Source organism: Salminus brasiliensis, chromosome 11 (assembly GCF_030463535.1).
Source record: "Salminus brasiliensis chromosome 11, fSalBra1.hap2, whole genome shotgun sequence".
Classification (NCBI taxonomy): Eukaryota; Metazoa; Chordata; class Actinopteri; order Characiformes; family Bryconidae; genus Salminus; species Salminus brasiliensis.
In genome coordinates this window covers 31,799,181-31,815,311 of record NC_132888.1, presented here as the reverse complement: position 1 = coordinate 31,815,311, position 16,131 = coordinate 31,799,181, and the positions used below count along the sequence as shown (strand labels likewise).

The following is a 16,131-nucleotide window of genomic DNA, read 5'->3' as shown; positions in this document are numbered from 1 at the left end:
AAATTTGAATCCTCTAGTTTGCAAGGTGCTTCTGCTTACGGCCATTCCACCCTTAGAATGCCTGATCTCGTCTGATCTCAGAAGCTACCTAGGGTTGGGCCTGGTTAGTACTTGAATGGGAGACTGTCTGGGAATACCAGGTGTTGTAAGCTTTTCCAATCCTGCAAACAATTAAAGCTTACATTTCCATGTTTTTTACATCTTTTGCACAAATTTGTAGTTGAAACTTTTTTGTGTTGTAAATGTTGATGTGTTGAAATGGAATGTTTTTGCTTGGTTTTGAACAAATATGGTCTTAGCTATGAAATTTGAATCCTCTAGTTTGCAAGGTGCTTCTGCTTGCGGCCATTCCATCCTTAGAATGCCTGATCTTGTCTGATCTCAGAAGCTACCAAGGGTTGGGTAGCTTCTGAGGGTTGGGCCTGGTTAGTACCAGGTGTTGTAAGCTTTTCCAATCCTGCAAACAATTAAAGCTTACATTTCCATGTTATTTACATCTTTTGCACAAATTTGTAGTTGAAACTCTTTTGTGGTGTAAATGTTGATGTGTTGAAATGGAATGCTTTGTGTTGTAAATGTTGATGTGTTGAAATGGAATGCTTTTGCTTGGTTTTGAACAAATATGGTCTTAGCTATGAAATTTGAATCCTCTAGTTTGCAAGGTGCTTCTGCTTACGGCCATTCCACCCTTAGAATGCCTGATCTCGTCTGATCTCAGAAGCTACCTAGGGTTGGGCCTGGTTAGTACTTGAATGGGAGACTGTCTGGGAATACCAGGTGTTGTAAGCTTTTCCAATCCTGCAAACAATTAAAGCTTACATTTCCATGTTTTTTACATCTTTTGCACAAATTTGTAGTTGAAACTCTTTTGTGTTGTAAATGTTGATGTGTTGAAATGGAATGCTTTTGCTTGGTTTTGAACAAATATGGTCTTAGCTATGAAATTTGAATCCTCTAGTTTGCTAGGTGCTTCTGCTTACGGCCAATCCACCCTCAGAATGCCTGATCTCGTCTGATCTCAGAAGCTACCTAGGGTTGGGCCTGGTTAGTACTTGAATGGGAGACTGTCTGGGAATACCAGGTGTTGTAAGCTTTTCCAATCCTGCAAACAATTAAAGCTTACATTTCCATGTTATTTACATCTTTTGCACAAATTTGTAGTTGAAACTCTTTTGTGTTGTAAATGTTGATGTGTTGAAATGGAATGCTTTTGCTTGGTTTTGAACAAATATGGTCTTAGCTATGAAATTTGAATCCTCTAGTTTGCAAGGTGCTTCTGCTTACGGCCATTCCACCCTTAGAATGCCTGATCTCGTCTGATCTCAGAAGCTACCTAGGGTTGGGCCTGGTTAGTACTTGAATGGGAGACTGTCTGGGAATATCAGGTGTTGTAAGCTTTTCCAATCCTGCAAACAATTAAAGCTTACATTTCCATGTTATTTACATCTTTTGCACAAATTTGTAGTTGAAACTCTTTTGTGTTGTAAATGTTGATGTGTTGAAATGGAATGCTTTTGCTTGGTTTTGAACAAATATGGTCTTAGCTATGAAATTTGAATCCTCTAGTTTGCAAGGTGCTTCTGCTTATGGCCATTCCACCCTTAGAATGCCTGATCTCGTCTGATCTCAGAAGCTACCTAGGGTTGGGCACGGTTAGTACTTGAATGGGAGACTGTCTGGGAATACCAGGTGTTGTAAGCTTTTCCAATCCTGCAAACAATTAAAGCTTACATTTCCATGTTATTTACATCTTTTGCACAAATTTGTAGATGAAACTCTTTTGTGTTGTAAATGTTGATGTGTTGAAATGGAATGCTTTGTATTGTAAATGTTGATGTGTTGAAATGGAATGCTTTTGCTTGGTTTTGAACAAATATGGTCTTAGCTATGAAATTTGAATCCTCTAGTTTGCAAGGTGCTTCTGCTTACGGCCATTCCACCCTTAGAATGCCTGATCTCGTCTGATCTCAGAAGCTACCTAGGGTTGGGCCTGGTTAGTACTTGAATGGGAGACTGTCTGGGAATACCAGGTGTTGTAAGCTTTTCCAATCCTGCAAACAATTAAAGCTTACATTTCCATGTTATTTACATCTTTTGCACAAATTTGTAGTTGAAACTCTTTTGTGTTGTAAATGTTGATGTGTTGAAATGGAATGCTTTTGCTTGGTTTTGAACAAATATGGTCTTAGCTATGAAATTTGAATCCTCTAGTTTGCAAGGTGCTTCTGCTTACGGCCATTCCACCCTTAGAATGCCTGATCTCGTCTGATCTCAGAAGCTACCAAGGTTTGGGCCTGGTTAGTACTTGAATGGGAGACTGTCTGGGAATACCAGGTGTTGTAAGCTTTTCCAATCCTGCAAACAATTAAAGCTTACATTTCCATGTTATTTACATCTTTTGCACAAATTTGTAGTTGAAACTCTTTTGTGTTGTAAATGTTGATGTGTTGAAATGGAATGCTTTTGCTTGGTTTTGAACAAATATGGTCTTAGCTATGAAATTTGAATCCTCTAGTTCGCAAGGTAGTTCTGCTTACGACCATTCCACCCTTAGAATACCTGATCTCGTCTGATCTCAGAAGCTACCTAGGGTTGGGCCTGGTTAGTACTTGAATGGGAGACTGTCTGGGAATATCAGGTGTTGTAAGCTTTTCCAATCCTGCAAACAATTAAAGCTTACATTTCCATGTTATTTACATCTTTTGCACAAATTTGTAGTTGAAACTCTTTTGTGTTGTAAATGTTGATGTGTTGAAATGGAATGCTTTTGCTTGGTTTTGAACAAATATGGTCTTAGCTATGAAATTTGAATCCTCTAGTTTGCAAGGTGCTTCTGCTTACGGCCATTCCACCCTTAGAATTCCTGATCTCGTCTGATCTCAGAAGCTACCTAGGGTTGGGCCTGGTTAGTACTTGAATGGGAGACTGTCTGGGAATATCAGGTGTTGTAAGCTTTTCCAATCCTGCAAACAATTAAAGCTTACATTTCCATGTTATTTACATCTTTTGCACAAATTTGTAGTTGAAACTCTTTTGTGTTGTAAATGTTGATGTGTTGAAATGGAATGCTTTTGCTTGGTTTTGAACAAATATGGTCTTAGCTATGAAATTTGAATCCTCTAGTTTGGAAGGTGCTTCTGCTTACGGCCATTCCACCCTTAGAATGCCTGATCTCGTCTGATCTCAGAAGCTACCTAGGGTTGGGCCTGGTTAGTACTTGAATGGGAGACTGTCTGGGAATACCAGGTGTTGTAAGCTTTTCCAATCCTGCAAACAATTAAAGCTTACATTTCCATGTTATTTACATCTTTTGCACAAATTTGTAGTTGAAACTCTTTTGTGTTGTAAATGTTGATGTGTTGAAATGGAATGCTTTTGCTTGGTTTTGAACAAATATGGTCTTAGCTATGAAATTTGAATCCTCTAGTTTGCAAGGTGCTTCTGCTTACGGCCATTCCACCCTTAGAATGCCTGATCTCGTCTGATCTCAGAAGCTACCAAGGGTTGGGCCTGGTTAGTACTTGAATGGGAGACTGTCTGGGAATACCAGGTGTTGTAAGCTTTTCCAATCCTGCAAACAATTAAAGCTTACATTTCCATGTTATTTACATCTTTTGCACAAATTTGTAGTTGAAACTCTTTTGTGTTGTAAATGTTGATGTGTTGAAATGGAATGCTTTTGCTTGGTTTTGAACAAATATGGTCTTAGCTATGAAATTTGAATCCTCTAGTTTGCAAGGTGCTTCTGCTTACGGCCATTCCACCCTTAGAATGCCTGATCTTGTCTGATCTCAGAAGCTACCTAGGGTTGGGCCTGGTTAGTACTTGAATGGGAGACTGTCTGGGAATACCAGGTGTTGTAAGCTTTTCCAATCCTGCAAACAATTAAAGCTTACATTTCCATGTTATTTACATCTTTTGCACAAATTTGTAGTTGAAACTCTTTTGTGTTGTAAATGTTGATGTGTTGAAATGGAATGCTTTGTGTTGTAAATGTTGATGTGTTGAAATGGAATGCTTTGTGTTGTAAATGTTGATGTGTTGAAATGGAATGCTTTTGCTTGGTTTTGAACAAATATGGTCTTAGCTATGAAATTTGAATCCTCTAGTTTGCAAGGTGCTTCTGCTTACGGCCATTCCACCCTTAGAATGCCTGATCTCGTCTGATCTCAGAAGCTACCTAGGGTTGGGCCTGGTTAGTACTTGAATGGGAGACTGTCTGGGAATACCAGGTGTTGTAAGCTTTTCCAATCCTGCAAACAATTAAAGCTTACATTTCCATGTTTTTTACATCTTTTGCACAAATTTGTAGTTGAAACTCTTTTGTGTTGTAAATATTGATGTGTTGAAATGGAATGCTTTTGCTTGGTTTTGAACAAATATGGTCTTAGCTATGAAATTTGAATCCTCTAGTTTGCTAGGTGCTTCTGCTTACGGCCATTCCACCCTCAGAATGCCTGATCTCGTCTGATCTCAGAAGCTACCTAGGGTTGGGCCTGGTTAGTACTTGAATGGGAGACTATCTGGGAATACCAGGTGTTGTAAGCTTTTCCAATCCTGCAAACAATTAAAGCTTACATTTCCATGTTATTTACATCTTTTGCACAAATTTGTAGTTGAAACTCTTTTGTGTTGTAAATGTTGATGTGTTGAAATGGAATGCTTTTGCTTGGTTTTGAACAAATATGGTCTTAGCTATGAAATTTGAATCCTCTAGTTTGCAAGGTGCTTCTGCTTACGGCCATTCCACCCTTAGAATTCCTGATCTCGTCTGATCTCAGAAGCTACCTAGGGTTGGGCCTGGTTAGTACTTGAATGGGAGACTGTCTGGGAATATCAGGTGTTGTAAGCTTTTCCAATCCTGCAAACAATTAAAGCTTACATTTCCATGTTATTTACATCTTTTGCACAAATTTGTAGTTGAAACTCTTTTGTGTTGTAAATGTTGATGTGTTGAAATGGAATGCTTTTGCTTGGTTTTGAACAAATATGGTCTTAGCTATGAAATTTGAATCCTCTAGTTTGGAAGGTGCTTCTGCTTACGGCCATTCCACCCTTAGAATGCCTGATCTCGTCTGATCTCAGAAGCTACCTAGGGTTGGGCCTGGTTAGTACTTGAATGGGAGACTGTCTGGGAATACCAGGTGTTGTAAGCTTTTCCAATCCTGCAAACAATTAAAGCTTACATTTCCATGTTATTTACATCTTTTGCACAAATTTGTAGATGAAACTCTTTTGTGTTGTAAATGTTGATGTGTTGAAATGGAATGCTTTGTGTTGTAAATGTTGATGTGTTGAAATTGAATGCTTTTGCTTGGTTTTGAACAAATATGGTCTTATCTATGAAATTTGAATCCTCTAGTTTGCAAGGTGCTTCTGCTTACGGCCATTCCACCCTTAGAATGCCTGATCTCGTCTGATCTCAGAAGCTACCTAGGGTTGGGCCTGGTTAGTACTTGAATGGGAGACTGTCTGGGAATACCAGGTGTTGTAAGCTTTTCCAATCCTGCAAACAATTAAAGCTTACATTTCCATGTTTTTTACATCTTTTGCACAAATTTGTAGTTGAAACTTTTTTGTGTTGTAAATGTTGATGTGTTGAAATGGAATGTTTTTGCTTGGTTTTGAACAAATATGGTCTTAGCTATGAAATTTGAATCCTCTAGTTTGCAAGGTGCTTCTGCTTGCGGCCATTCCATCCTTAGAATGCCTGATCTTGTCTGATCTCAGAAGCTACCAAGGGTTGGGTAGCTTCTGAGGGTTGGGCCTGGTTAGTACCAGGTGTTGTAAGCTTTTCCAATCCTGCAAACAATTAAAGCTTACATTTCCATGTTATTTACATCTTTTGCACAAATTTGTAGTTGAAACTCTTTTGTGGTGTAAATGTTGATGTGTTGAAATGGAATGCTTTGTGTTGTAAATGTTGATGTGTTGAAATGGAATGCTTTTGCTTGGTTTTGAACAAATATGGTCTTAGCTATGAAATTTGAATCCTCTAGTTTGCAAGGTGCTTCTGCTTACGGCCATTCCACCCTTAGAATGCCTGATCTCGTCTGATCTCAGAAGCTACCTAGGGTTGGGCCTGGTTAGTACTTGAATGGGAGACTGTCTGGGAATACCAGGTGTTGTAAGCTTTTCCAATCCTGCAAACAATTAAAGCTTACATTTCCATGTTTTTTACATCTTTTGCACAAATTTGTAGTTGAAACTCTTTTGTGTTGTAAATGTTGATGTGTTGAAATGGAATGCTTTTGCTTGGTTTTGAACAAATATGGTCTTAGCTATGAAATTTGAATCCTCTAGTTTGCTAGGTGCTTCTGCTTACGGCCAATCCACCCTCAGAATGCCTGATCTCGTCTGATCTCAGAAGCTACCTAGGGTTGGGCCTGGTTAGTACTTGAATGGGAGACTGTCTGGGAATACCAGGTGTTGTAAGCTTTTCCAATCCTGCAAACAATTAAAGCTTACATTTCCATGTTATTTACATCTTTTGCACAAATTTGTAGTTGAAACTCTTTTGTGTTGTAAATGTTGATGTGTTGAAATGGAATGCTTTTGCTTGGTTTTGAACAAATATGGTCTTAGCTATGAAATTTGAATCCTCTAGTTTGCAAGGTGCTTCTGCTTACGGCCATTCCACCCTTAGAATGCCTGATCTCGTCTGATCTCAGAAGCTACCTAGGGTTGGGCCTGGTTAGTACTTGAATGGGAGACTGTCTGGGAATATCAGGTGTTGTAAGCTTTTCCAATCCTGCAAACAATTAAAGCTTACATTTCCATGTTATTTACATCTTTTGCACAAATTTGTAGTTGAAACTCTTTTGTGTTGTAAATGTTGATGTGTTGAAATGGAATGCTTTTGCTTGGTTTTGAACAAATATGGTCTTAGCTATGAAATTTGAATCCTCTAGTTTGCAAGGTGCTTCTGCTTATGGCCATTCCACCCTTAGAATGCCTGATCTCGTCTGATCTCAGAAGCTACCTAGGGTTGGGCACGGTTAGTACTTGAATGGGAGACTGTCTGGGAATACCAGGTGTTGTAAGCTTTTCCAATCCTGCAAACAATTAAAGCTTACATTTCCATGTTATTTACATCTTTTGCACAAATTTGTAGATGAAACTCTTTTGTGTTGTAAATGTTGATGTGTTGAAATGGAATGCTTTGTATTGTAAATGTTGATGTGTTGAAATGGAATGCTTTTGCTTGGTTTTGAACAAATATGGTCTTAGCTATGAAATTTGAATCCTCTAGTTTGCAAGGTGCTTCTGCTTACGGCCATTCCACCCTTAGAATGCCTGATCTCGTCTGATCTCAGAAGCTACCTAGGGTTGGGCCTGGTTAGTACTTGAATGGGAGACTGTCTGGGAATACCAGGTGTTGTAAGCTTTTCCAATCCTGCAAACAATTAAAGCTTACATTTCCATGTTATTTACATCTTTTGCACAAATTTGTAGTTGAAACTCTTTTGTGTTGTAAATGTTGATGTGTTGAAATGGAATGCTTTTGCTTGGTTTTGAACAAATATGGTCTTAGCTATGAAATTTGAATCCTCTAGTTTGCAAGGTGCTTCTGCTTACGGCCATTCCACCCTTAGAATGCCTGATCTCGTCTGATCTCAGAAGCTACCAAGGTTTGGGCCTGGTTAGTACTTGAATGGGAGACTGTCTGGGAATACCAGGTGTTGTAAGCTTTTCCAATCCTGCAAACAATTAAAGCTTACATTTCCATGTTATTTACATCTTTTGCACAAATTTGTAGTTGAAACTCTTTTGTGTTGTAAATGTTGATGTGTTGAAATGGAATGCTTTTGCTTGGTTTTGAACAAATATGGTCTTAGCTATGAAATTTGAATCCTCTAGTTCGCAAGGTAGTTCTGCTTACGACCATTCCACCCTTAGAATACCTGATCTCGTCTGATCTCAGAAGCTACCTAGGGTTGGGCCTGGTTAGTACTTGAATGGGAGACTGTCTGGGAATATCAGGTGTTGTAAGCTTTTCCAATCCTGCAAACAATTAAAGCTTACATTTCCATGTTATTTACATCTTTTGCACAAATTTGTAGTTGAAACTCTTTTGTGTTGTAAATGTTGATGTGTTGAAATGGAATGCTTTTGCTTGGTTTTGAACAAATATGGTCTTAGCTATGAAATTTGAATCCTCTAGTTTGCAAGGTGCTTCTGCTTACGGCCATTCCACCCTTAGAATTCCTGATCTCGTCTGATCTCAGAAGCTACCTAGGGTTGGGCCTGGTTAGTACTTGAATGGGAGACTGTCTGGGAATATCAGGTGTTGTAAGCTTTTCCAATCCTGCAAACAATTAAAGCTTACATTTCCATGTTATTTACATCTTTTGCACAAATTTGTAGTTGAAACTCTTTTGTGTTGTAAATGTTGATGTGTTGAAATGGAATGCTTTTGCTTGGTTTTGAACAAATATGGTCTTAGCTATGAAATTTGAATCCTCTAGTTTGGAAGGTGCTTCTGCTTACGGCCATTCCACCCTTAGAATGCCTGATCTCGTCTGATCTCAGAAGCTACCTAGGGTTGGGCCTGGTTAGTACTTGAATGGGAGACTGTCTGGGAATACCAGGTGTTGTAAGCTTTTCCAATCCTGCAAACAATTAAAGCTTACATTTCCATGTTATTTACATCTTTTGCACAAATTTGTAGATGAAACTCTTTTGTGTTGTAAATGTTGATGTGTTGAAATGGAATGCTTTGTATTGTAAATGTTGATGTGTTGAAATGGAATGCTTTTGCTTGGTTTTGAACAAATATGGTCTTAGCTATGAAATTTGAATCCTCTAGTTTGCAAGGTGCTTCTGCTTACGGCCATTCCACCCTTAGAATGCCTGATCTCGTCTGATCTCAGAAGCTACCTAGGGTTGGGCCTGGTTAGTACTTGAATGGGAGACTGTCTGGGAATACCAGGTGTTGTAAGCTTTTCCAATCCTGCAAACAATTAAAGCTTACATTTCCATGTTATTTACATCTTTTGCACAAATTTGTAGTTGAAACTCTTTTGTGTTGTAAATGTTGATGTGTTGAAATGGAATGCTATTGCTTGGTTTTGAACAAATATGGTCTTAGCTATGAAATTTGAATCCTCTAGTTTGCAAGGTGCTTCTGCTTACGGCCATTCCACCCTTAGAATGCCTGATCTCGTCTGATCTCAGAAGCTACCTAGGGTTGGGCCTGGTTAGTACTTGAATGGGAGACTGTCTGGGAATACCAGGTGTTGTAAGCTTTTCCAATCCTGCAAACAATTAAAGCTTACATTTCCATGTTATTTACATCTTTTGCACAAATTTGTAGTTGAAACTCTTTTGTGTTGTAAATGTTGATGTGTTGAAATGGAATGCTTTTGCTTGGTTTTGAACAAATATGGTCTTAGCTATGAAATTTGAATCCTCTAGTTCGCAAGGTAGTTCTGCTTACGACCATTCCACCCTTAGAATACCTGATCTCGTCTGATCTCAGAAGCTACCTAGGGTTGGGCCTGGTTAGTACTTGAATGGGAGACTGTCTGGGAATATCAGGTGTTGTAAGCTTTTCCAATCCTGCAAACAATTAAAGCTTACATTTCCATGTTATTTACATCTTTTGCACAAATTTGTAGTTGAAACTCTTTTGTGTTGTAAATGTTGATGTGTTGAAATGGAATGCTTTTGCTTGGTTTTGAACAAATATGGTCTTAGCTATGAAATTTGAATCCTCTAGTTTGCAAGGTGCTTCTGCTTACGGCCATTCCACCCTTAGAATGCCTGATCTCGTCTGATCTCAGAAGCTACCTAGGATTGGGCCTGGTTACTACTTGAATGGGAGACTGTCTGGGAATACCAGGTGTTGTAAGCTTTTCCAATCCTGCAAACAATTAAAGCTTACATTTCCATGTTATTTACATCTTTTGCACAAATTTGTAGTTGAAACTCTTTTGTGTTGTAAATGTTGATGTGTTGAAATGGAATGCTTTGTGTTGTAAATGTTGATGTGTTGAAATGGAATGCTTTTGCTTGGTTTTGAACAAATATGGTCTTAGCTATGAAATTTGAATCCTCTAGTTTGCAAGGTGCTTCTGCTTAAGGCCATTCCACCCTTAGAATGCCTGATCTCGTCTGATCTCAGAAGCTACCTAGGGTTGGGCCTGGTTAGTACTTGAATGGGAGACTGTCTGGGAATATCAGGTGTTGTAAGCTTTTCCAATCCTGCAAACAATTAAAGCTTACATTTCCATGTTATTTACATCTTTTGCACAAATTTGTAGTTGAAACTCTTTTGTGTTGTAAATGTTGATGTGTTGAAATGGAATGCTTTTGCTTGGTTTTGAACAAATATGGTCTTAGCTATGAAATTTGAATCCTCTAGGTTTGCAAGGTGCTTCTGCTTATGGCCATTCCACCCTTAGAATGCCTGATCTCATCTGATCTCAGAAGCTACCTAGGGTTGGGCCTGGTTAGTACTTGAATGGGAGACTGTCTGGGAATACCAGGTGTTGTAAGCTTTTCCAATCCTGCAAACAATTAAAGCTTACATTTCCATGTTATTTACATCTTTTGCACAAATTTGTAGTTGAAACTCTTTTGTGTTGTAAATGTTGATGTGTTGAAATGGAATGCTTTTGCTTGGTTTTGAACAAATATGGTCTTAGCTATGAAATTTGAATCCTCTAGGTTTGCAAGGTGCTTCTGCTTACGGCCATTCCACCCTTAGAATGCCTGATCTCGTCTGATCTCAGAAGCTACCTAGGGTTGGGCCTGGTTAGTACTTGAATGGGAGACTGTCTGGGAATATCAGTTGTTGTAAGCTTTTCCAATCCTGCAAACAATTAAAGCTTACATTTCCATGTTATTTACATCTCTTGCACAAATTTGTAGATGAAACTCTTTTGTGTTGTAAATGTTGATGTGTTGAAATGGAATGCTTTGTGTTGTAAATGTTGATGTGTTGAAATGGAATGCTTTTGCTTGGTTTTGAACAAATATGGTCTTAGCTATGAAATTTGAATCCTCTAGTTTGCAAGGTGCTTCTGCTTACGGCCATTCCACCCTTAGAATGCCTGATCTCGTCTGATCTCAGAAGCTACCTAGGGTTGGGCCTGGTTAGTACTTGAATGGGAGACTGTCTGGGAATACCAGGTGTTGTAAGCTTTTCCAATCCTGCAAACAATTAAAGCTTACATTTCCATGTTATTTACATCTTTTGCACAAATTTGTAGTTGAAACTCTTTTGTGTTGTAAATGTTGATGTGTTGAAATGGAATGCTTTTGCTTGGTTTTGAACAAATATGGTCTTAGCTATGAAATTTGAATCCTCTAGTTTGGAAGGTGCTTCTGCTTACGGCCATTCCACCCTTAGAATGCCTGATCTCGTCTGATCTCAGAAGCTACCTAGGGTTGGGCCTGGTTAGTACTTGAATGGGAGACTGACTGGGAATATCAGGTGTTGTAAGCTTTTCCAATCCTGCAAACAATTAAAGCTTACATTTCCATGTTATTTACATCTTTTGCACAAATTTGTAGTTGAAACTCTTTTGTGTTGTAAATGTTGATGTGTTGAAATGGAATGCTTTTGCTTGGTTTTGAACAAATATGGTCTTAGCTATGAAATTTGAATCCTCTAGTTTGCAAGGTGCTTCTGCTTACGGCCATTCCACCCTTAGAATGCCTGATCTCGTCTGATCTCAGAAGCTACCTAGGGTTGGGCCTGGTTAGTACTTGAATGGGAGACTGTCTGGGAATACCAGGTGTTGTAAGCTTTTCCAATCCTGCAAACAATTAAAGCTTACATTTCCATGTTATTTACATCTTTTGCACAAATTTGTAGTTGAAACTCTTTTGTGTTGTAAATGTTGATGTGTTGAAATGGAATGCTTTTGCTTGGTTTTGAACAAATATGGTCTTAGCTATGAAATTTGAATCCTCTAGTTTGGAAGGTGCTTCTGCTTACGGCCATTCCACCCTTAGAATGCCTGATCTCGTCTGATCTCAGAAGCTACCTAGGGTTGGGCCTGGTTAGTACTTGAATGGGAGACTGTCTGGGAATACCAGGTGTTGTAAGCTTTTCCAATCCTGCAAACAATTAAAGCTTACATTTCCATGTTATTTACATCTTTTGCACAAATTTGTAGTTGAAACTCTTTTGTGTTGTAAATGTTGATGTGTTGAAATGGAATGCTTTTGCTTGGTTTTGAACAAATATGGTCTTAGCTATGAAATTTGAATCCTCTAGTTTGCAAGGTGCTTCTGCTTACGGCCATTCCACCCTTAGAATGCCTGATCTTGTCTGATCTCAGAAGCTACCTAGGGTTGGGCCTGGTTAGTAATTGAATGGGAGACTGTCTGGAAATATCAGGTGTTGTAAGCTTTTCCAATCCTGCAAACAATTAAAGCTTACATTTCCATGTTATTTACATCTTTTGCACAAATTTGTAGTTGAAACTCTTTTGTGTTGTAAATGTTGATGTGTTGAAATGGAATGCTTTGTGTTGTAAATGTTGATGTGTTGAAATGGAATGCTTTTGCTTGGTTTTGAACAAATATGGTCTTAGCTATGAAATTTGAATCCTCTAGGTTTGCAAGGTGCTTCTGCTTACGGCCATTCCACCCTTAGAATGCCTGATCTCGTCTGATCTCAGAAGCTACCTAGGGTTGGGCCTGGTTAGTACTTGAATGGGAGACTGTCTGGGAATATCAGTTGTTGTAAGCTTTTCCAATCCTGCAAACAATTAAAGCTTACATTTCCATGTTATTTACATCTTTTGCACAAATTTGTAGATGAAACTCTTTTGTGTTGTAAATGTTGATGTGTTGAAATGGAATGCTTTGTGTTGTAAATGTTGATGTGTTGAAATGGAATGCTTTTGCTTGGTTTTGAACAAATATGGTCTTAGCTATGAAATTTGAATCCTCTAGTTTGCAAGGTGCTTCTGCTTACGGCCATTCCACCCTTAGAATGCCTGATCTCGTCTGATCTCAGAAGCTACCTAGGGTTGGGCCTGGTTAGTACTTGAATGGGAGACTGTCTGGGAATACCAGGTGTTGTAAGCTTTTCCAATCCTGCAAACAATTAAAGCTTACATTTCCATGTTATTTACATCTTTTGCACAAATTTGTAGTTGAAACTCTTTTGTGTTGTAAATGTTGATGTGTTGAAATGGAATGCTTTTGCTTGGTTTTGAACAAATATGGTCTTAGCTATGAAATTTGAATCCTCTAGTTTGGAAGGTGCTTCTGCTTACGGCCATTCCACCCTTAGAATGCCTGATCTCGTCTGATCTCAGAAGCTACCTAGGGTTGGGCCTGGTTAGTACTTGAATGGGAGACTGACTGGGAATATCAGGTGTTGTAAGCTTTTCCAATCCTGCAAACAATTAAAGCTTACATTTCCATGTTATTTACATCTTTTGCACAAATTTGTAGTTGAAACTCTTTTGTGTTGTAAATGTTGATGTGTTGAAATGGAATGCTTTTGCTTGGTTTTGAACAAATATGGTCTTAGCTATGAAATTTGAATCCTCTAGTTTGCAAGGTGCTTCTGCTTACGGCCATTCCACCCTTAGAATGCCTGATCTCGTCTGATCTCAGAAGCTACCTAGGGTTGGGCCTGGTTAGTACTTGAATGGGAGACTGTCTGGGAATACCAGGTGTTGTAAGCTTTTCCAATCCTGCAAACAATTAAAGCTTACATTTCCATGTTATTTACATCTTTTGCACAAATTTGTAGTTGAAACTCTTTTGTGTTGTAAATGTTGATGTGTTGAAATGGAATGCTTTTGCTTGGTTTTGAACAAATATGGTCTTAGCTATGAAATTTGAATCCTCTAGTTTGGAAGGTGCTTCTGCTTACGGCCATTCCACCCTTAGAATGCCTGATCTCGTCTGATCTCAGAAGCTACCTAGGGTTGGGCCTGGTTAGTACTTGAATGGGAGACTGTCTGGGAATACCAGGTGTTGTAAGCTTTTCCAATCCTGCAAACAATTAAAGCTTACATTTCCATGTTATTTACATCTTTTGCACAAATTTGTAGTTGAAACTCTTTTGTGTTGTAAATGTTGATGTGTTGAAATGGAATGCTTTTGCTTGGTTTTGAACAAATATGGTCTTAGCTATGAAATTTGAATCCTCTAGTTTGCAAGGTGCTTCTGCTTACGGCCATTCCACCCTTAGAATGCCTGATCTCGTCTGATCTCAGAAGCTACCTAGGGTTGGGCCTGGTTAGTACTTGAATGGGAGACTGTCTGGGAATACCAGGTGTTGTAAGCTTTTCCAATCCTGCAAACAATTAAAGCTTACATTTCCATGTTATTTACATCTTTTGCACAAATTTGTAGTTGAAACTCTTTTGTGTTGTAAATGTTGATGTGTTGAAATGGAATGCTTTTGCTTGGTTTTGAACAAATATGGTCTTAGCTATGAAATTTGAATCCTCTAGTTTGCAAGGTGCTTCGGCTTACGGCCATTCCACCCTTAGAATGCCTGATCTCGTCTGATCTCAGAAGCTACTTAGGGTTGGGCCTGGTTAGTACTTGAATGGGAGACTGTCTGGGAATACCAGGTGTTGTAAGCTTTTCCAATCCTGCAAACAATTAAAGCTTACATTTCCATGTTATTTACATCTTTTGCACAAATTTGTAGTTGAAACTCTTTTGTGTTGTAAATGTTGATGTGTTGAAATGGAATGCTTTTGCTTGGTTTTGAACAAATATGGTCTTAGCTATGAAATTTGAATCCTCTAGTTTGCAAGGTGCTTCTGCTTACGGCCATTCCACCCTTAGAATGCCTGATCTCGTCTGATCTCAGAAGCTACTTAGGGTTGGGCCTGGTTAGTACTTGAATGGGAGACTGTCTGGGAATACCAGGTGTTGTAAGCTTTTCCAATCCTGCAAACAATTAAAGCTTACATTTCCATGTTATTTACATCTTTTGCACAAATTTGTAGTTGAAACTCTTTTGTGTTGTAAATGTTGATGTGTTGAAATGGAATGCTTTTGCTTGGTTTTGAACAAATATGGTCTTAGCTATGAAATTTGAATCCTCTAGTTTGCAAGGTGCTTTTGCTTACGGCCATTCCACCCTTAGAATGCCTGATCTCGTCTGATCTCAGAAGCTACCTAGGGTTGGGCCTGGTTAGTACTTGAATGGGAGACTGTCTGGGAATACCAGGTGTTGTAAGCTTTTCCAATCCTGCAAACAATTAAAGCTTACATTTCCATGTTATTTACATCTTTTGCACAAATTTGTAGTTGAAACTCTTTTGTGTTGTAAATGTTGATGTGTTGAAATGGAATGCTTTTGCTTGGTTTTGAACAAATATGGTCTTAGCTATGAAATTTGAATCCTCTAGTTTGCAAGGTGCTTCTGCTTAAGGCCATTCCACCCTTAGAATGCCTGATCTCGTCTGATCTCAGAAGCTACCTAGGGTTGGGCCTGGTTAGTACTTGAATGGGAGACTGTCTGGGAATATCAGGTGTTGTAAGCTTTTCCAATCCTGCAAACAATTAAAGCTTACATTTCCATGTTATTTACATCTTTTGCACAAATTTGTAGTTGAAACTCTTTTGTGTTGTAAATGTTGATGTGTTGAAATGGAATGCTTTTGCTTGGTTTTGAACAAATATGGTCTTAGCTATGAAATTTGAATCCTCTAGTTTGCAAGGTGCTTCTGCTTACGGCCATTCCACCCTTAGAATGCCTGATCTCGTCTGATCTCAGAAGCTACCTAGGGTTGGGCACGGTTAGTACTTGAATGGGAGACTGTCTGGGAATACCAGGTGTTGTAAGCTTTTCCAATCCTGCAAACAATTAAAGCTTACATTTCCATGTTATTTACATCTTTTGCACAAATTTGAAGATGAAACTCTTTTGTGTTGTAAATGTTGATGTGTTGAAATTGAATGCTTTGTATTGTAAATGTTGATGTGTTGAAATGGAATGCTTTTGCTTGGTTTTGAACAAATATGGTCTTAGCTATGAAATTTGAATCCTCTAGTTTGCAAGGTGCTTCTGCTTACGGCCATTCCACCCTTAGAATGCCTGATCTCGTCTGATCTCAGAAGCTACCTAGGGTTGGGCCTGGTTAGTACTTGAATGGGAGACTGTCTGGGAATACCAGGTGTTGTAAGCTTTTCCAA

The 16,131-nt window shown here is 38.7% G+C and overlaps 50 pseudogenes; all 50 read left to right on the top strand.

Annotated features, from left to right (window-relative positions):
• The first annotated feature begins 33 nt into the window (after window positions 1-33).
• LOC140569119 (5S ribosomal RNA) lies at window positions 34-152 on the top strand (annotated as a pseudogene).
• Window positions 153-670: 518 nt separating this feature from the next.
• On the top strand, window positions 671-789 carry LOC140569117 (5S ribosomal RNA; annotated as a pseudogene).
• Window positions 790-974: 185 nt separating this feature from the next.
• LOC140571953 (5S ribosomal RNA) lies at window positions 975-1,093 on the top strand (annotated as a pseudogene).
• A 185-nt stretch (window positions 1,094-1,278) lies between these two features.
• Window positions 1,279-1,397, top strand: LOC140570673 (5S ribosomal RNA; annotated as a pseudogene).
• A 185-nt stretch (window positions 1,398-1,582) lies between these two features.
• Window positions 1,583-1,701, top strand: LOC140566208 (5S ribosomal RNA; annotated as a pseudogene).
• A 222-nt stretch (window positions 1,702-1,923) lies between these two features.
• Window positions 1,924-2,042, top strand: LOC140569116 (5S ribosomal RNA; annotated as a pseudogene).
• A 185-nt stretch (window positions 2,043-2,227) lies between these two features.
• On the top strand, window positions 2,228-2,346 carry LOC140571289 (5S ribosomal RNA; annotated as a pseudogene).
• Window positions 2,347-2,531: 185 nt separating this feature from the next.
• LOC140572183 (5S ribosomal RNA) lies at window positions 2,532-2,650 on the top strand (annotated as a pseudogene).
• A 185-nt stretch (window positions 2,651-2,835) lies between these two features.
• On the top strand, window positions 2,836-2,954 carry LOC140570893 (5S ribosomal RNA; annotated as a pseudogene).
• A 185-nt stretch (window positions 2,955-3,139) lies between these two features.
• Window positions 3,140-3,258, top strand: LOC140569115 (5S ribosomal RNA; annotated as a pseudogene).
• A 185-nt stretch (window positions 3,259-3,443) lies between these two features.
• Window positions 3,444-3,562, top strand: LOC140569064 (5S ribosomal RNA; annotated as a pseudogene).
• Window positions 3,563-3,747: 185 nt separating this feature from the next.
• Window positions 3,748-3,866, top strand: LOC140572170 (5S ribosomal RNA; annotated as a pseudogene).
• Window positions 3,867-4,125: 259 nt separating this feature from the next.
• LOC140569114 (5S ribosomal RNA) lies at window positions 4,126-4,244 on the top strand (annotated as a pseudogene).
• Window positions 4,245-4,429: 185 nt separating this feature from the next.
• Window positions 4,430-4,548, top strand: LOC140570108 (5S ribosomal RNA; annotated as a pseudogene).
• A 185-nt stretch (window positions 4,549-4,733) lies between these two features.
• Window positions 4,734-4,852, top strand: LOC140570892 (5S ribosomal RNA; annotated as a pseudogene).
• Window positions 4,853-5,037: 185 nt separating this feature from the next.
• LOC140569113 (5S ribosomal RNA) lies at window positions 5,038-5,156 on the top strand (annotated as a pseudogene).
• Window positions 5,157-5,378: 222 nt separating this feature from the next.
• On the top strand, window positions 5,379-5,497 carry LOC140569112 (5S ribosomal RNA; annotated as a pseudogene).
• A 518-nt stretch (window positions 5,498-6,015) lies between these two features.
• On the top strand, window positions 6,016-6,134 carry LOC140569111 (5S ribosomal RNA; annotated as a pseudogene).
• Window positions 6,135-6,319: 185 nt separating this feature from the next.
• Window positions 6,320-6,438, top strand: LOC140571952 (5S ribosomal RNA; annotated as a pseudogene).
• Window positions 6,439-6,623: 185 nt separating this feature from the next.
• On the top strand, window positions 6,624-6,742 carry LOC140570672 (5S ribosomal RNA; annotated as a pseudogene).
• A 185-nt stretch (window positions 6,743-6,927) lies between these two features.
• Window positions 6,928-7,046, top strand: LOC140566206 (5S ribosomal RNA; annotated as a pseudogene).
• Window positions 7,047-7,268: 222 nt separating this feature from the next.
• LOC140569109 (5S ribosomal RNA) lies at window positions 7,269-7,387 on the top strand (annotated as a pseudogene).
• A 185-nt stretch (window positions 7,388-7,572) lies between these two features.
• On the top strand, window positions 7,573-7,691 carry LOC140571287 (5S ribosomal RNA; annotated as a pseudogene).
• A 185-nt stretch (window positions 7,692-7,876) lies between these two features.
• LOC140572171 (5S ribosomal RNA) lies at window positions 7,877-7,995 on the top strand (annotated as a pseudogene).
• Window positions 7,996-8,180: 185 nt separating this feature from the next.
• On the top strand, window positions 8,181-8,299 carry LOC140570891 (5S ribosomal RNA; annotated as a pseudogene).
• Window positions 8,300-8,484: 185 nt separating this feature from the next.
• On the top strand, window positions 8,485-8,603 carry LOC140569108 (5S ribosomal RNA; annotated as a pseudogene).
• A 222-nt stretch (window positions 8,604-8,825) lies between these two features.
• LOC140569107 (5S ribosomal RNA) lies at window positions 8,826-8,944 on the top strand (annotated as a pseudogene).
• Window positions 8,945-9,129: 185 nt separating this feature from the next.
• LOC140569106 (5S ribosomal RNA) lies at window positions 9,130-9,248 on the top strand (annotated as a pseudogene).
• Window positions 9,249-9,433: 185 nt separating this feature from the next.
• Window positions 9,434-9,552, top strand: LOC140572160 (5S ribosomal RNA; annotated as a pseudogene).
• Window positions 9,553-9,737: 185 nt separating this feature from the next.
• LOC140566794 (5S ribosomal RNA) lies at window positions 9,738-9,856 on the top strand (annotated as a pseudogene).
• A 222-nt stretch (window positions 9,857-10,078) lies between these two features.
• On the top strand, window positions 10,079-10,197 carry LOC140566332 (5S ribosomal RNA; annotated as a pseudogene).
• A 186-nt stretch (window positions 10,198-10,383) lies between these two features.
• Window positions 10,384-10,502, top strand: LOC140570035 (5S ribosomal RNA; annotated as a pseudogene).
• A 186-nt stretch (window positions 10,503-10,688) lies between these two features.
• On the top strand, window positions 10,689-10,807 carry LOC140566531 (5S ribosomal RNA; annotated as a pseudogene).
• Window positions 10,808-11,029: 222 nt separating this feature from the next.
• On the top strand, window positions 11,030-11,148 carry LOC140569105 (5S ribosomal RNA; annotated as a pseudogene).
• Window positions 11,149-11,333: 185 nt separating this feature from the next.
• LOC140571506 (5S ribosomal RNA) lies at window positions 11,334-11,452 on the top strand (annotated as a pseudogene).
• A 185-nt stretch (window positions 11,453-11,637) lies between these two features.
• LOC140569104 (5S ribosomal RNA) lies at window positions 11,638-11,756 on the top strand (annotated as a pseudogene).
• Window positions 11,757-11,941: 185 nt separating this feature from the next.
• Window positions 11,942-12,060, top strand: LOC140569103 (5S ribosomal RNA; annotated as a pseudogene).
• Window positions 12,061-12,245: 185 nt separating this feature from the next.
• On the top strand, window positions 12,246-12,364 carry LOC140567522 (5S ribosomal RNA; annotated as a pseudogene).
• A 223-nt stretch (window positions 12,365-12,587) lies between these two features.
• LOC140566530 (5S ribosomal RNA) lies at window positions 12,588-12,706 on the top strand (annotated as a pseudogene).
• A 222-nt stretch (window positions 12,707-12,928) lies between these two features.
• Window positions 12,929-13,047, top strand: LOC140569101 (5S ribosomal RNA; annotated as a pseudogene).
• Window positions 13,048-13,232: 185 nt separating this feature from the next.
• LOC140571505 (5S ribosomal RNA) lies at window positions 13,233-13,351 on the top strand (annotated as a pseudogene).
• Window positions 13,352-13,536: 185 nt separating this feature from the next.
• LOC140569100 (5S ribosomal RNA) lies at window positions 13,537-13,655 on the top strand (annotated as a pseudogene).
• A 185-nt stretch (window positions 13,656-13,840) lies between these two features.
• Window positions 13,841-13,959, top strand: LOC140569099 (5S ribosomal RNA; annotated as a pseudogene).
• A 185-nt stretch (window positions 13,960-14,144) lies between these two features.
• LOC140569097 (5S ribosomal RNA) lies at window positions 14,145-14,263 on the top strand (annotated as a pseudogene).
• Window positions 14,264-14,448: 185 nt separating this feature from the next.
• LOC140567349 (5S ribosomal RNA) lies at window positions 14,449-14,567 on the top strand (annotated as a pseudogene).
• A 185-nt stretch (window positions 14,568-14,752) lies between these two features.
• On the top strand, window positions 14,753-14,871 carry LOC140567338 (5S ribosomal RNA; annotated as a pseudogene).
• A 185-nt stretch (window positions 14,872-15,056) lies between these two features.
• Window positions 15,057-15,175, top strand: LOC140569095 (5S ribosomal RNA; annotated as a pseudogene).
• A 185-nt stretch (window positions 15,176-15,360) lies between these two features.
• On the top strand, window positions 15,361-15,479 carry LOC140566331 (5S ribosomal RNA; annotated as a pseudogene).
• Window positions 15,480-15,664: 185 nt separating this feature from the next.
• Window positions 15,665-15,783, top strand: LOC140572874 (5S ribosomal RNA; annotated as a pseudogene).
• A 222-nt stretch (window positions 15,784-16,005) lies between these two features.
• On the top strand, window positions 16,006-16,124 carry LOC140569094 (5S ribosomal RNA; annotated as a pseudogene).
• Window positions 16,125-16,131: the final 7 nt, after the last annotated feature.